The sequence below is a fragment of the Aegilops tauschii genome, chromosome 7 (genome assembly GCF_002575655.3).
Source record: "Aegilops tauschii subsp. strangulata cultivar AL8/78 chromosome 7, Aet v6.0, whole genome shotgun sequence".
NCBI lineage: Eukaryota > Viridiplantae > Streptophyta > Magnoliopsida > Poales > Poaceae > Aegilops > Aegilops tauschii.
Genome location: NC_053041.3, coordinates 380,531,436 through 380,547,460, shown reverse-complemented (window position 1 = coordinate 380,547,460; position 16,025 = coordinate 380,531,436).

Genomic DNA, 16,025 nt, shown 5'->3' with positions numbered 1-16,025 from the left:
CGTTCTAGGCCATGTCCATGAGGCCCCATTCCTCCTTATTTTCTATCTCCTTCGGCTCGGAGTCGACTTCACCAAACTTGAAAACTAGTGCAGGATGATCCTTCTGCGCCATGGCATTGGTAGAGGTCTGCGGGAGGGAGGGGAATGGGAGGCGAACAGTAAGGCCGCCCGTATTAAGCAGCGGCTCGAGCGCCATTAATGGAGAGGAAGGCGGGCGGTCATGGAAGTCAAAGGGCTAGCTTCCCAGTGAGCCTGCGCAGCGTACAACTCGCACGCTTCCTGATGAGCCTGCTCATTGGAGGACAGCTTGCACGCCTCTCTGTCAGCCTGCGCCCCGGACTACGCTCGCACGCCTTCCGTTCAGTCAAGCAGCTGTCCGCAAGGCACCTCCTATAGCCATTAAAACCAAGACACGTGGCATCACATGAATGGTTAATAGAACGCACATAGTTTTAATTGTACAAACATTTGAGATATTAAAGTGGCAGCTATTTTTTCAAAATGCCTTTGTTGGCGGTTATTCGAGTGCGCCTTCTCTCAAAATGGACAGGAAAAATACCACATCATGTCGGGTGCCATTCCATGATAGCATGCCAAGTTTAATGAATTTCAGACGAGTTTTGGATTTACTAGAATTTAAAAACAAAGTATCTCAATGTTTTGCCGGCAATCAACGGTGCCCTGGTGTTTGAAATTCATTCCCATTTCTTGCATGGGACCTAAGCATGCACCCAAGGACAAAGATTTGATTTTTCAACCAATTTATATATGCACTGGAGCGTGTGCATGTAGTTCAAATTTTAATTATGCACATAAATGCATTAAAAACTCAATTAATGCACAAAAATGTCCAAACGAACCCCAAAAAATCCCAAAAATTGACACAACACTCCTGTTGTTCTATGTTGACATGAGAAAAAAAATTTAAAGCAATAAGAGGCAATGGATATCGTTTCGTCCCCAAAGGTGGGGCGTTCCCTACCGAAACCATCATGCTTGTTGTGAGAAGCTCTGGTTGTGAGAAGCATATACCCAAACCTGCCCCAAATGGGACAGAAATTTTACCACGGCATGTTGATGCCGCTCCATGATGGCACACCAAGTTTCATGAATTTCAGACGAGTTTTGGATTTACTAGAATTTTAAAACCAGGTATCACAATGTTTGCGGCTGAGTGACGGTGGCAGGGTGTTTGACATTCATTCACATTTATGGCATGGGACCTAAGCATGCAACCAAGGACACAGATTTGAATTTTCAACCAATTTATATGCATTAGAGCATGTGCATGTAGTTCAATTGAATTATGCACATGAATGCATTGAAAACACAGTTAATGCATAAAAATGTCCAAACGAACCCCGAAAAATCCCAAAAATTGACACAACACTACTGTTGTTCTATGTTGACACGAGAATTTTTTGAAAGCAATAAGAGGCAATGGATATCGTATTGACCCCAAAGGTGGGACGTTCCCTACCAAAACCATCATGCTTGTTGTGAGAAGCTCTGGTTTGTGAGAAGCATATCCCCAAATCTGCCCCAAATGGGACATAAAATTACCACGGCATGTTGATGCCGCTCCATGAGAGCACGCCAAGTTTCTTGAATTTCAGACGAGCTTTGGATTTAATAGAATTTAAAAACAAGGTATCTCAATGTTTGCAGCCGAGTGACGGTGGCAGGGTGTTTGACATTCATTCCCATTTCTTGCATGGGACCTAAGCATGCAATCAAGGACACAGATTTGAATTTTCCACCAATTTATATGCATTAGAGCATGTGCCTATAGTTCAAATTTGAATTATACACATGAATGCATTGAAAACTCCGTTAATGCATAAAAATGTCCAAACGAACCCCGAAAAAACCCAAAAATTGACACAACACTCCTGTTGTTCTATGTTGACACTAGGAAAAAATTTGAAATTGAGAAGAGGCAACAATTATCGCGTCGTCCAGAAAGGTGAAACGTTCCCTACCAAAACCCTCACACTTGTTGTGAGAAGCTCTGGTTTATGAGAAGCTTATACCCAAACCTGGCCCAAATGGGACAAAAAATTTATCATGGCATGTTGATGTCGCTCCATGATAGCATGCCAAGTTTCATGAATTTCGGATGACTTTTGGATTTACTAGAATTACAAAAGCAAGTACATCAACGTTTGCCGGAGAGCCACGGTGCCGTGGTGTTCGAAATTCATCCTCATTTCTTGCATGGGACATAAGCATAAACCCATGGACACATATATGATTTTACAACCCATGTTGCTGCACCGGAGCATGTGCATGTAGTTTAATTTTGAATTGTGCACCTGAAATGGCTAGGAAACCAATTTAATGTATAAAATGTCCAAACGAACCCTGAATAATTCCAATTCTTTTACGACACACACATAGTTGCATGTTCACTGCAGATAAAAGGTCTAGCAATTCAAACACCGTCCATTGCCGCTGTGACCCCACTATGTAATTCAAATCAAGATGAAAAATCATGTAGATCCCACACAGTTTATTATCACCAACCGTGTGAGATGTAGCACAAAATATCCTGGAGCACCGTCGGTGTATAGTACGCCTATGGCTTACGCGAGAAGGTGCGTCGGCTACAGTCCACAGCCGGCGTGTCAAGCATACTAGCTCGCTCCCCAAATATCATTTCACTGTTCAATCATCGCCGGTGAAAGATGGGGACGTGGACCCGCGTCGTGAGGGCAACTTCGGCGGCCCACTCCGGCGAGAGCGCGGCCGCAGCTGCCATGCGCATGCTAACAAGGTGCATGAGCGCGGCCGCAATCTGCGACCGGGCGGCCAAGGCAGCCCAAACGGCCGCTGTTGCTTCTCAGGTGGCGGCAACAACATCTGCCTCGGGGATAGCAACTGGCGAGAGCGGCATAGCAGCTGTCCGGTCCACAACGATGGCCTCAGCCCTGATGGAGGCCGCTCGGGACCATGTCGAGGCCGCCCACGCCCAGCTTGTGGCGGTCTCCGCACAAATTGAATGAAGCTTCTTCGACAATGGTCGGCAACCCACGGCCGAAGAGTTGGCAATCGCCGAGAGTGTTCGAGCAGCCGTCCATTCCTTTGCCGCATACCTTGCGACAACGGAGCCCATCCAAGCCCAGATCGCGGCTGCCCACGCCCAGAGATGGCGGACGCGGATGGCAAGATGCTTGCCGAGTATGGTGCGATGGATGCCATGGAGCCCCTTCCCCAGGAGACCGTCGGGCGCCAGCTGGACATGGAGGCGGCGGCGGAGATCGACGAGCACTAGCCGTAGTAGTACTCTTTGTTTTGTTTAATTAAGAGTGCCGGTCTTTAATTTGTTAGAGTAATGTTTAGGTCAGCTGGCTCTGTTTAATTGCTGAACTTGCTCGATTAAGAAGTGTGGGTGTGCTGTAGTCTCCTTTGTGTACCCAAATTATGCAATGACGTGGATGACCACTGTAACCAGGAAATTCGAACCAAAATTTTTGATGTTCCAACTCATCACACACGGGTTAAGCTATCCGAATCATTTGTGATGTTCACATATCGTACATAGTTCTAAATAAGGGACCGTGTCTGATGACACTTTGCGCGCCAGTTTTTTCGCTGAAGCGATTCCAAATTTTCGGCTTCCGCGGAAATATCTACCTCCCCTCCCCCTCCCCCTTACCAAAAGCCACATTTACCCTGTTTCCGCCTTCCTTTCCAAGTTGAAACCTTCACTCCTTGCTTGCAGTGCCGCCTCCTCGCCGGCGACCCTCCTTCACGCTGCTCGTCCTCGTCTATCCAGGCAGGTAATCCACGCCCGACCCCCATCCTCCTCCTCCTTCCACATCCCACATGCCCCGACCGCCTGCGCGACACCTTCCACCCAAATCACCGACCCCTCCACCAAATAAGCGCCACCCTAAGCCATAGTGCACGCAGTATAGCCAGGAGCTGAAGGAGGATTTGGCAGCGGAGAAGCAAATCGCGGCCGCACGCGCGGATGAGGTCGCAATGGCTGCCATTCGTGCCGACCCCCAGATCTTGGAGGAGCACCTTGCCATTTGCTAGCTACGCTGGTTAAGCATGCTCAGTTTACCCGTTGCGTGTGCTGCTCCTACCTTTCCTTCACAAATTCTAGTGAATTGTGCTATCTAATTTTACCATGCAATCTATTGTTCTAGTGTATATGTTCTATATGTCGTGTAGTGTGGTGCTCACTTATTAACTGTTTGGTTAATTAGTTGTTGTCTTCAGTTAACTATTTTGTTCAATTCTGCAAATGTGATGTTCAATTCTTCAGGCTGCAATTTTGTATTGTCTTCCATGTGAGAAATAAATCGAATTTATCTTTATAAAATACATGAGAAACGAATACAATTGCTATATTTCCAAGTTGTCAAGCATGCTTGGTTTGGTTATACATTGTGCAATGTGGTGCTCAGTTAACGTTTGGTTCATTTGTGTTGTGGTGTTTAGTTAACTGTTTGGTTCAATTCTGCAATGCGATGTTCAATAGTTGTGGGTGCATTCTATTATTGTATACCATGTGAGGAATAAATTGAATTTGGATGTAGTAAATACATGAGAAACAAATACAATTGCTATATTTCCAAGTTGTTAAGCATGCTTGGTTTGGTTAACTGTCTGATCTTCTATTCGGAGTATGTTATATTGTGCAATGTGGTGCTCAGTTAATGTTTGGTTCATCTGTTGTGGTGTTTAGTTAACTGCTTGGTTCAATTCTGCAATGCGACGTCCAATTGTCGTGGGTAGAATTTTGTATTGTTGTGCATGTGAGGAATAAATTGAATTTGGCTGCACTTAATACATGAGAAACATATACAAGTGCTATATTTCCTAGTTCTTAATCATGCTTGGTTTGGATAAATGGGTTTTTCATGTGGCTTGACTTAATCTGATGAATCTACAATGTACTTATTTTTCATCAACATATTTTACTGATAGCATGCGAACCCTTACTTAACCTGATGAGTAACTACCTTATATGTGTTGCAGGGAAACAATGGGAAGCACTGAGGTTTACAATCGAGGTTAGGATGTGCATGGTCTGTTGTCTAATAGCACATTATTGTGCAATTGCAGGAACCATTCTAATATTTAGATTTTTTTAACAATTTGGTCTGGCACATGTAGGTCCTGTTGTCAAAGGTTTTGACCCACTGTTCGACCCTTTTTGTATATGGGGAAATGAGTTGTCCATGAATATCAATCAAGTCAAGAAACTCACAAAGATTGTTAGGATAAAGAATTAGCGACAAAAACAACATGATCTTTGTCTGCACAATGAAGAAGACATCAGGTCACTACAAGATGGTACTAACTATTATACCTTGTCTTTTTTTATTCATTTGCCCCATTTCCAATATAGAGAAGATATTTATGCACATCCTTGTTTTCAGGCCTTTCCAAAGCAGTTCACTGATGATTACCTCTCAAACCACCTCTATGGTCAGGAGGCGAGGAAGGTTTTCATACAAGACCCACGGTTCAATATTGAAAGTGTTCCCGAAGAGGACGAAGGACGGACGGTCAATCATCCACTGGCACTGGCCTAAAGTTACAAAGACCTTCAACATCAATGAAGGCTCAATATTCGCCTTCCACTTCACCAGTTTTCCAGATGAGATGCATCTGTCTATATACCGTCTATGATGCTAATTTTGAAAGGTTCTACATGTTGCATGTGAAACTTGGTGCTGGTGCAGTTGTGTAATGGGTAGCTGAGTGCTGAAGCTATATCATGTTGTACTCTGATGTATTTCAGTTATGAAATCCTGCTTCCTTAATATGGAAATGAAATAGATTATGTGCTTAATATGAATGTCAATTAGATTAATAAATGGATTATTAATAATAAGGAAATTAGCCTGCTAATGGCGAATTAGCCTGCTAATTGGGTTTTGCTATTGCAAACGGTTATTGAGAAAATACCGTGGGTGATGACCTCAGGCAATGCACACGGTTTCTAGGAATAAACCGTGTTGGATCAATGGACAATCACATGCCACCTTCTCTTGAAAACTGTTTGCGTTAGGCCACCTTGCGCAAACGTTTACCACATAAAAACTATGTGTGATGGAGAGCCTTTGCCACACAGTTTCTTCTACGCACCGTGTGTGATGCATTCAATAACGCAAATGATAAAAGTGTTAATATCGTGTGCAATGGCAATGCTATCACAAATGATTTAACGGGGAAAATTGTGAGCGATGTACCTGTGAACGGAAACATTTTGCTTGGAGCGACCGTGTGGGATGTTCATACGAATGGAAACATTTAGCGGGGACTGACTGTGTGGGATGTACTTGCGACCGGAAACAATTTCGCCTATAGAATTGTATTTTTTAGCTCTACTATACGTATTACCGTATTTGAGCGCTCGCCGGTCGCACACGACCTCATTTTGCCGAGCGTGTGTGCCAGGAGGGCATATCCCCGATGGTTTCTGGGTCGTGTGGGAAGGATCCCCCTATCACCGTCACTCACTAGGCGGCGGTTCCAAATGCCGTCACGGAAAGGGGTTAAAAACCGTTTGTATAGCACCGACGCGTACCAGTGTAGCTATCACATAAAGCATTCTTTTCATGATCCACATGCATAAAATTTTTACTACTCTCCACATACACAAATTTATTCTCATCAATAGTAGTGGGAGCAAACTCAACAAAATAGCTATCATGTGAGGCATAATCCAATTGAAAATTAAAATCATGATGACAAGTTCCATGGTTATCATTATTCTTTATAGCATACATGGCATAACAATAATCATCATAGATAGCAACTTTGTTCTCATAATCAATTGGAACCTCTTCCAAAATAGTGGATTCATCACTAAATAAAGTCATGACCTCTCCAAATCCACTTTTGTCAATATTATGAAAAGATTCAACACCCTCCAAAATAGTGGGATTATTAACTAGAGTTGACACTCTTCCAAACCCACTTTCATTAACATAATCATCATAAATAGAAGGCATGCTTTCATCATAGTATATTTGCTCATCAAAACTTGGGGGACTAAAAATATCATCTTCATCAAACATAGCATCCCCAAGCTTATGGCTTTGCATATCTTTAGCATCATGGATATTCAAGGAACTCATACTAATAACATTGCAATCATGCTCACCATTAAAAAAAAATATGCCAAACATTTTATTGAATTCTTCTTCTATCAATTGGGCACAATTTTCCTTTCCATCATTTCCACGGAAGACATTATAAAGATGAAGCATATGAGGCAACCTCAATTGTCATTTTTTTGTAGTTTTCTTTTATAAAACAAAACTAGTGTTAAAACAAGAAACTAAAAGATTCAATTGCAAGATCTAAAGATATACCTTAACGCACTCACTGATGAATCTATGTACCTAGGGTAGGGTCATAGGCCTGACCTAGACACCCTCCCCTAGGACATCACCATAAAGCCAGAAGCATTCGAGGGATACCATCATCCACTCGACCAGAAGCATTCCACTCGGAAGACTCGAAGTCACTCGACCATAGCAATTGTCACTCGACGACCAGAAGACCTAAAGCCACTCTGTATAGCAACGGTCGGACGTTTACTCTGTAGACTTAATGGTCATTTATTTCACTTTATTACTGGCGTTACCAGAAATGCCCCATCTTTATGTACCTTAAACCCTGTGTAACTAAGGGTGGGAGGGGCCTGGCGAACTCTATATAAGCCACCCCCTCCTCAGGGACAAGGGTTCGCACCCCCTGTAACTCCACACACATATAATCCAGTCGCCCGCCTCCGGGCACCGAGACGTAGGGCTATTACTTCCACCATGAAGGGCCTGAACTCGTAAACCTTGTGTGTACAACTTCACCATAGCTGAGATCTTGCCTCCTCATACCTACCCCCATTCTACTGTCAGTCTTAGAACCACGACAGTTGGCGCCCACCATGGGGCAGGTGTCTTAGCGACTTTTTGGTGAGGTTGCGATTTTTCAGATTCCCATCATCATGGTTTTCGGTGGTGGATTGGCTGAGGGCCGCGAGATCCGTCTCGGCGCACTCGTCTTCATTGTCAACAACTCTGCCTGGCTTCAGGAAGCTCCCCTCGACGTCGAGACGTTCCCCGTCCGTGGGGCGACGCACTTTTGCGCGTGCGTTCGCGACGTCCTTCTCCGGCAGCCGTCGACCCAGTATCAGTCGGCTCCCGTGGTGTCCACGCTCCCCGCTGTTCGCCGGTGCAAGCGATCCGGTCGGTTGCCGCTTCAGCGGTGGGTGAAACATGCAGTGGCTCGTTAGTCGGCCACCCCACAAGTCGTGGCAATCGAGCCCGACGAAACTCTCTACGGCCTGTTCGGCTGGCTCCGTCGAGGCCGCATCCGAGTGCGATAGCAGCGACCCCGCGGCTGAAGTCCTGATGGCCGACGGACCACGTAGTCCGCCTGGCTTCCGCCGCGACGACGGTGGTGATGGTGGCGGCGATCCGTCACGTTCTCACGAAGAGTACCGCCCCGAGCCTCTTTCTTCGTAGCAGAGGGAAGAGCTTCTCCGCGGCAACATGGATGCGCTCCACACGCCCATCGTTGGAAAAACCTCCAAGGCCCGGGCCTTGGAGGAGGCGCGCCTGGCCAACTTGGATGAGCGCACTCGACTGGAGAACCTTCAGCATGTGCTCGATGAGCGTGCTCGGCAGCGGATTCCTGAGTCCAGTCAACGACAGCTTTTTCCGCCTCAACCTCAGGTATACCGCACTCCGATTCAAAATCTCACAGCCGCAGCCCGAATAGCAGAGTCAATTCAGCCTTCCCAGTCGGAGGCTGGAAGAGGTTTGATGCAGATCCGGGCCTTACTCCGGGCAGCGGGAGAGCAGAACACAGCGGTGTCTCAGTCGCGGAATAGGATTCATAGCAGGTCTGTGATGGCAGATACAGTTCAGTCGGCCCATAGCCCAAGATCTCCCCCACGGCGTGAGGGACGTGGGCACCGACAAGATCAGTACAGAAACCACGAGCAGTATGATCACCGACTCGTCCGCGATGACCGTCGTCGAGTGCCCATACCTCCTCCGAGGAGTGGATCATATGTGCCTCAGCAATATGATGACAGACGCCCTCACAGTGGCGAGCGAAGAATACCAGCCGACCCAAGAGAGCCAGGCTTTGATGCGAGATCTATTCTCATTCAAGGTCTAGTCGACAGGAACAGAGCACACAGGGAGGGCCTTGACAGAGATCACCCGACTGGCAACAGAGTTCATGTTTCAGGTCCAGAGTGTTTCAGCAGAGTCATCAGAGCCGCGGTGATTCCTCTCAACTTCAGGTTGGCGACTGGAGTCAGCAAGTTTACTGGTGAGTCCAAGCCTGACACTTGGCTTGAGGATTACCGAGTGGCTATGCAGATTGGTGGCGGCAATGATGAAGTGGCCATGAAACATCTTCCTCTGATGTTGGAAGGTTCGGCCAGAGAATGGTTGACTCAGTTAGCACCAGGCAGTATATTCAGTTGGGAGGAACTTGCCCAAGTGTTTGTCAGAACTTTTGAGGGTACTTGCAAGCGGCCAGCAGGGTGAACAGAATTGCAGCATTGTGTGCAAAAACCGAATGAGACTCTGAGAGATTACATTCAGAGGTGGACCACTTTGCATCACACCATGGAAAATGTATCCGAGCATCAAGCAGTTTGTGCCTTCAAGGAAGGCGTTAAGTATCGAGAGTTGGTCCTAAAATTCGGTCGGACGGGAGATATGTCTCTGACTCGGATGATGGAAATATCCACTCGGTAGCTAACAGAGAAGAAGAGGATCGGCTCCACAGTTGAAAGAGCAAGCCAATCAGTCAGGACACCGGTGGAGGCAATTCCAATCGGAAACAGAAGCGTAAAGCCGAGCTGGCAGGGCCTGGTGAAACTGCTGCAGTGATACAAGGAAAGTTTAAAGGGAAACCTAAGGGGCCCTGGACCCCCAAGAAAGTGAAAGATCAAGCCGGAAATGATGTGTTAGATCTGCCATGTCACATTCACACCAAGAAGGATGAAGAAGACAATCTAATTTATCCTAAGCATACCACTTGACAGTGTCGGGTTCTGATCCAGCAATTCCGAGAGAAACAAACTAATGAGAAGGAAAAGGAATCAGACAAGGATGAAGACAGAGAGGAAGATGATGGTTTTCCCAATGTCAATTCCACCCTAGTGATTTTTGCTGATGTCGAGAGCAAAAGTCGACTGAAAGTGATCAACAGAGAAGTGAATATGGTTGCTCCGGCAACGACAACATACCTGAAGTGGTCACAAACAGCTATCACATTTGACCAGTCTGATCACCCTACTCGCATAGCCACCCATGGGAGGCAAGCGTTGGTGGTCAACCCAGTTGTTGGAGGCACTCGACTGACCAAAGTGCTAATGGATGGTGGTAGCGGCCTGAATATCCTTTATGCTGAAACCTTAAAGGGGATGGGCATTCCGATGTCCAAACTTAGTGAGAGCAACATGAGCTTTCACGGTGTCATCCCTGGCAAGAAGGCTGAATCACTCGGCCAGATAACCCTTGACGTGGTTTTCGGTGATCCAAAGAATTACCGTAAGGAAAAGTTGACATTTGAAGTAGTGGATTTCCAGAGTGCTTATCATGCTATTTTGGGAAGGCCTGCATATGCACGTTTTATGGCTTGACCATGTTACGTGTATCTCAAATTGAAAATGCCTGGTCCCAGAGGAGTGATCACGGTCACTGGCAATCCGCAGAAGGCAGAGGAATGCTTCCAGAAGGGTTCTAAAATTGCCGATGCACAGATGGAAGCAGTTGAAATGCAAGAGTATCAGAAAAATGCAGATCTGAGTGATTTGTTGCGAGCCAAGAAGCCTGCCACAGATTCTGCATTTCAGTCGTCCGGTGAAACAAAGCCGATTCATATTCACCCGACCGATCCTAATGCTGCTCCTACTCATATCTCAACATCACTCGACAGCAAATAGGAAGAAGCGCTCATCCAGTTCCTCCATGAGAACTAGGACATCTTTGCATGGAAACCTTCTGACATGCCGGGTGTACCCAGGGGACTGGCTGAGCACCGTTTGCGAGTCGACCCAAAAGTGAAACCAGTCAAGGAACATCTTCGACCATCCGCCGTACAGAAGAGAAAGGCAATTGGCGAGGAAGTGGCTCAGCTCCTGGCAGCTGAGTTCATCCGAGAGATTTACCACTCCGAGTGGCTCGCTAATGTTTTCATTGTCCCCAAGAAGGACGACTCACTTCGTATGTGCATTGACTTCAAGCATATCAATCGGGCCTGCCCGAAAGATCATTTCCCTCTCCCCCGTATCGACCAAATCGTCGACGCAACTGCGGGGTGTGAGCGTTTGTCTTTTCTAGACGCTTATTCCGGGTATCATCAGATCCTACTGTATGGACCCGATGAGATAAAAACAGCTTTCATCACTCCATTCGGGTGCTTTTGTTATGTTACCATGCCATTCGGTCTCAAGAACGCTGGCGCCACATTTATGAGGATGACTCAGAAGTGCCTGCTCACTCAAATCAGTCGGAATGTGGAAGCATAAATGGATGACATTGTGGTCAAGTCGCGTAAAGGTTCCGACTTGCTGACTGACTTCGCTGAAACCTTTGCCAACCTGAGAAGGTATGATATCAAGCTTAATCTGTCGAAATGCACATTTGGAGTTCCAGGAGGAAAGTTACTCAGTTTCCTCGTTTCCGAATGAGGGATCGACGCGAACCCAGAGAAGGTTGGGGCCATACTCCGGTTGAAACGCCCTGTGCGTGTGCATGATGTTCAGAAGCTTACTGGTTGTTTGGCCGCCTTGAGTCGATTCATCTCTTGCCTCGATGAAAAGGCATTGCCTCTTTACCGACTGATGAAGAAATCTGATAAGTTCGAGTGGACTCCTGAAGCTGATGCAGCGTTTGCAGAGCTCAAAACCCTGCTTTCCACCCAGCCGGTGCTTGCTGCCCCAATCAGCAAAGAGCCTTTACTGGTTTATATTGCAGCCACTGGACAGTTGTTAGTATAGTACTCACGGTCGAGCAGGAAGAAGAAGGAAAAGCCTATAAAGTTCAACGCCCAGTGTACTATATTTCTGAAGCCTTGACTCCGTCCAAGCAGAGATATCCGCATTATCAGAAGCTTGTTTACGGAATTTACATGACCACGAAGAAGGTTGCACACTATTTTTCTGATCATTCCATTACAGTCGTCAGCGACGCGCCATTGTCAGAAATTCTGAACAACAGAGATGCAACTGGTCGAGTGGAAAAGTGGGCGATTGAACTTCTTCCATTGGATATCAAGTTTGAGGCAAAGAAAGCTATCAAGTCCCAAGCAATAGCAGATTTCCTCATCGAGTGGGTTGAGCAGCAACAACCGACTCAGATTCATTCAGAGCACTGGACCATGTTCTTTGATGGATCTAAGATGTTGAATGGTTCTGGTGCTAGGGTGGTATTGGTATCCCCCCGAGGAGACAGACTCAGCTATGTTCTTCAGATTCATTTTGATTCCTCCAACAACGAAGCTGAATATGAAGCACTTCTGTACGGGTTGTGTATGGCCATTTCACTCGGAGTCCATCGCCTAATGGTCTACGGCGACTCGGATTTGGTGGTTAATCAAGTAATGAAGGAGTGGGACGTCAGGAGCCTGGCTATGACTGGCTATTGTCATGCAGTGAGAAAGTTAGAAAAGAAGTTTGAGGGGTTAGAGCTCCATCATATACCCTGACTGAAAAATCAAGCAGCTGATGATTTGGCTAAGATAGGTTCTAAGCGTGAGCCTATTCCCAGTAATGTGTTCTTGGAGCATCTTCACACATCGTCTGTCCAAGAAGATCCCTTCACAGAGGAGCCCCCACAACCTAAGAGCCCTACTGATCCAACTGAAGTCGAAGTCCCAGCCGTGGTCGACTTGGTTATGAAAGTTTTGGTCGTCATTCCCGATTGGACAGTGCCGTACATTGCATATATCAGGAAAGAGCTCCCAGAGGATGAAGAAGAGGCCCGTCAGATTGTCCGTCGATCTAAAGCTTTCACAGTAATGATGGACAGCTTTACAGAGAAAGTGTTACCGGAGTTGCTCAGAAGTGCATAACACCGGAAGAAGGTCGAGTGATCCTCAACGATATCCACTCGGGGACGTGTGGTCACCATGCGTCCTCTCGAACCATTGTGGCCAAAGCATACCGAGCGGGATTTTATTGACCGCGAGCAAATGAAATGGCAAAAGACATAGTCGACAAATGTGAAGGTTGCCAGTTCTACTCCAACATGTCTCACAAGCCTGCATCAGCCCTGAAGACCATTCCTCTCGTATGGCCCTTTGCTATTTGGGGATTAGATATGGTTGGACCTCTGAGGACTGGCAGAAGTGGCTTCACCCATGTGCTCGTAGCAGTCGACAAGTTCACCAAATGGATTGAAGCCAAGCCTATCAAGAACCTCGAGGCAAGTACTGCTATCAGCTTCATCGGAGAGTTAACATTTAGATATGGTGTCCCACACAGCATCATCACAGATAATGGGTCCAACTTCGATTCTGATGGGTTCAGAGCCTTTTTCACTTCCCAGGGCACTCGGGTTGACTATGCTTCAGTCGCCCATCCCAGTCGAATGGACAAGCTGAAAGAGCAAACGGATTGATTCTCAAAGGACTGAAACCCCGATTGATGCGTGACCTCAAGCATGCAGCAGGCGCCTGGGTAGATGAACTTCCATCAGTACTTTAGGGATTGAGGATGACTCCTAACCGGTCGATGTTGGGGAACGTAGCAGAAATTCAAAATTTTCTACGCATCACCAAGATCAATCTATGGAGTAATCTAGCAACGAGGGGAAGGGGAGTGAATCTACATACCCTTGTAGATCGCGATGCGGAAGCGTTGCAAGAACGCGGATGAGGGAGTCGTACTCGTAGCGATTCAGATCGCGGTTGATTCCGATCTAAGCACCGAAAGAACGGTGCCTCCGCGTTCAACACACATGCAGCCCGGTGACGTCTCCCACGCCTTGATCCAGCAAGGAGAGAGGGAGAGGTTGGGGAAGACTCCATCCAGCAGCAACACGACGGCATGGTGGTGGTGGAGGAGCGTGGCAATCCCGCAGGGCTTCGCCAAGCACCGCGGGAGAGGAGGAGGAGGGAGAGGGGTATGGCTGTGCCGAAAGAGAGACGTTCTCATGTCTATGGCAGCCCCAAAACCTCAATATATATAGGGGAGGGGGAGGGCTGCGCCCCCATCTAGGGTTTCCCCCTCAAGGGGTGCGGCCAGCCCTAGATGGGGCTTGGGGGGCGGCCAAAGGGGGGAGGAGTGCCTCCCAAGTCAAGTGGAGGCCCTCCCCCTTAGGGTTTCCCCTCTCCCATGCGCATGGGCCTTGGGGGGGCTGGTGCCCCTGGCCCATTAAGGCTAGGTCGCCCCCCTTACAGCCCATGCTGCTGTATTGGACGTGGTGGAACATTTTCCGGACCTCCGGACCCCTCCGGAATCCTCCGGAACCTTCTGGAAGCTTCCCGGTACAATACCGAAAAAACCCGAACTTTTCCCGGAACCCGAACAACAACTTTCCATATATATATCTTTACCTCCGGACCATTCCGGAACTCCTCGTGACGTCCGGGATCTCATCCGGGACTCCGAACAACATTCGGTAACCACATATATACTTTCCCTATAACCCTAGCGTCATCGAACCTTAAGCGTGTAGACCCTACGGGTTCGGGAACCATGCAGACATGACCGAGACGTTCTCCGGTCAATAACCAACAGCGGGATCTGGATACCCATGTTGGCTCCCACATGTTCCACGATGATCTCATCGGATGAACCACGATGTCGGGGATTCAATCAATCCCGTATGCAATTCCCTTTGTCCATCGGTATGTTACTTGCCCGAGATTCGATCGTCGGTATCCCTATACCTTGTTCAATCTCGTTACCGGCAAGTCTCTTTACTCGTTCCGTAACTCACATCATCCCGTGATCAACTCCTTGGTCACATTGTGCACATTATGATGATGTCCTACCGAGTGGGCCCAGAGATACCTCTCCGTTTACACAGAGTGACAAATCCCAGTCTCGATTCGTGCCAACCCAACAGACACTTTCGGAGATACCCGTAGTGCACCTTTATAGCCACCCAGTTACGTTGTGACGTTTGGCACACCCAAAGCATTCCTACGGTATCCGGGAGTTGCACAATCTCATGGTCTAAGGAAGTGATACTTGACATTAGAAAAGCCATGAGCAAACGAACTACACGATCTTGTGCTAGGCTTAGGATTGGGTCTTGTCCATCACATCATTCTCCTAATGATGTGATCCCGTTATCAACGACATCCAATGTCCATGGTCAGGAAACCGTAACCATCTATTGATCAACGAGCTAGTCAACTAGAGGCTTACTAGGGACATGGTGTTGTCTATGTATCCACACATGTATCTGAGTTTCCTATCAATACAATTCTAGCATGGATAATAAACGATTATCATGAACAAGGAAATATAATAATAACCTATTTATTATTGCCTCTAGGGCATATTTCCAACAGTCTCCCACTTGCACTAGAGTCAATAATCTAGTTCACATCACCATGTGATTAACACTGACAGGTCACATCACCATGTGACCAACACCCAAGAGTTTACTAGAGTCAACAATCTAGTTCACATCTCTATGTGATTAACACTCAGTGAGTTCTGGTTTGATCATGTTATGCTTGTGAGAGAGGTTATTAGTCAACGGGTCTGAACCTTTCAAATCCGTGTGTGCTTTACGAATATCTATGTCATCTTTGTGGATGCTACCACGCGCTACTTGGAGCCATTTCAAGTCATTGCTCTACTATACGAATCCGGTTTACTACTCAGAGTCATCCGGATTAGTGTCAAAGTTCGCATCGACGTAACCCTTTACGACGAACTCCTTTTCACCTCCATAATCAAGAAAATTCCCTAGTCCACTAGGTACTAAGGATAAGTTCGACCGCTGTCATGTGATCCATTCCCGGATCACTATTGTACCCCTTGACCAACTCATGGCAAGGCACACTTCATG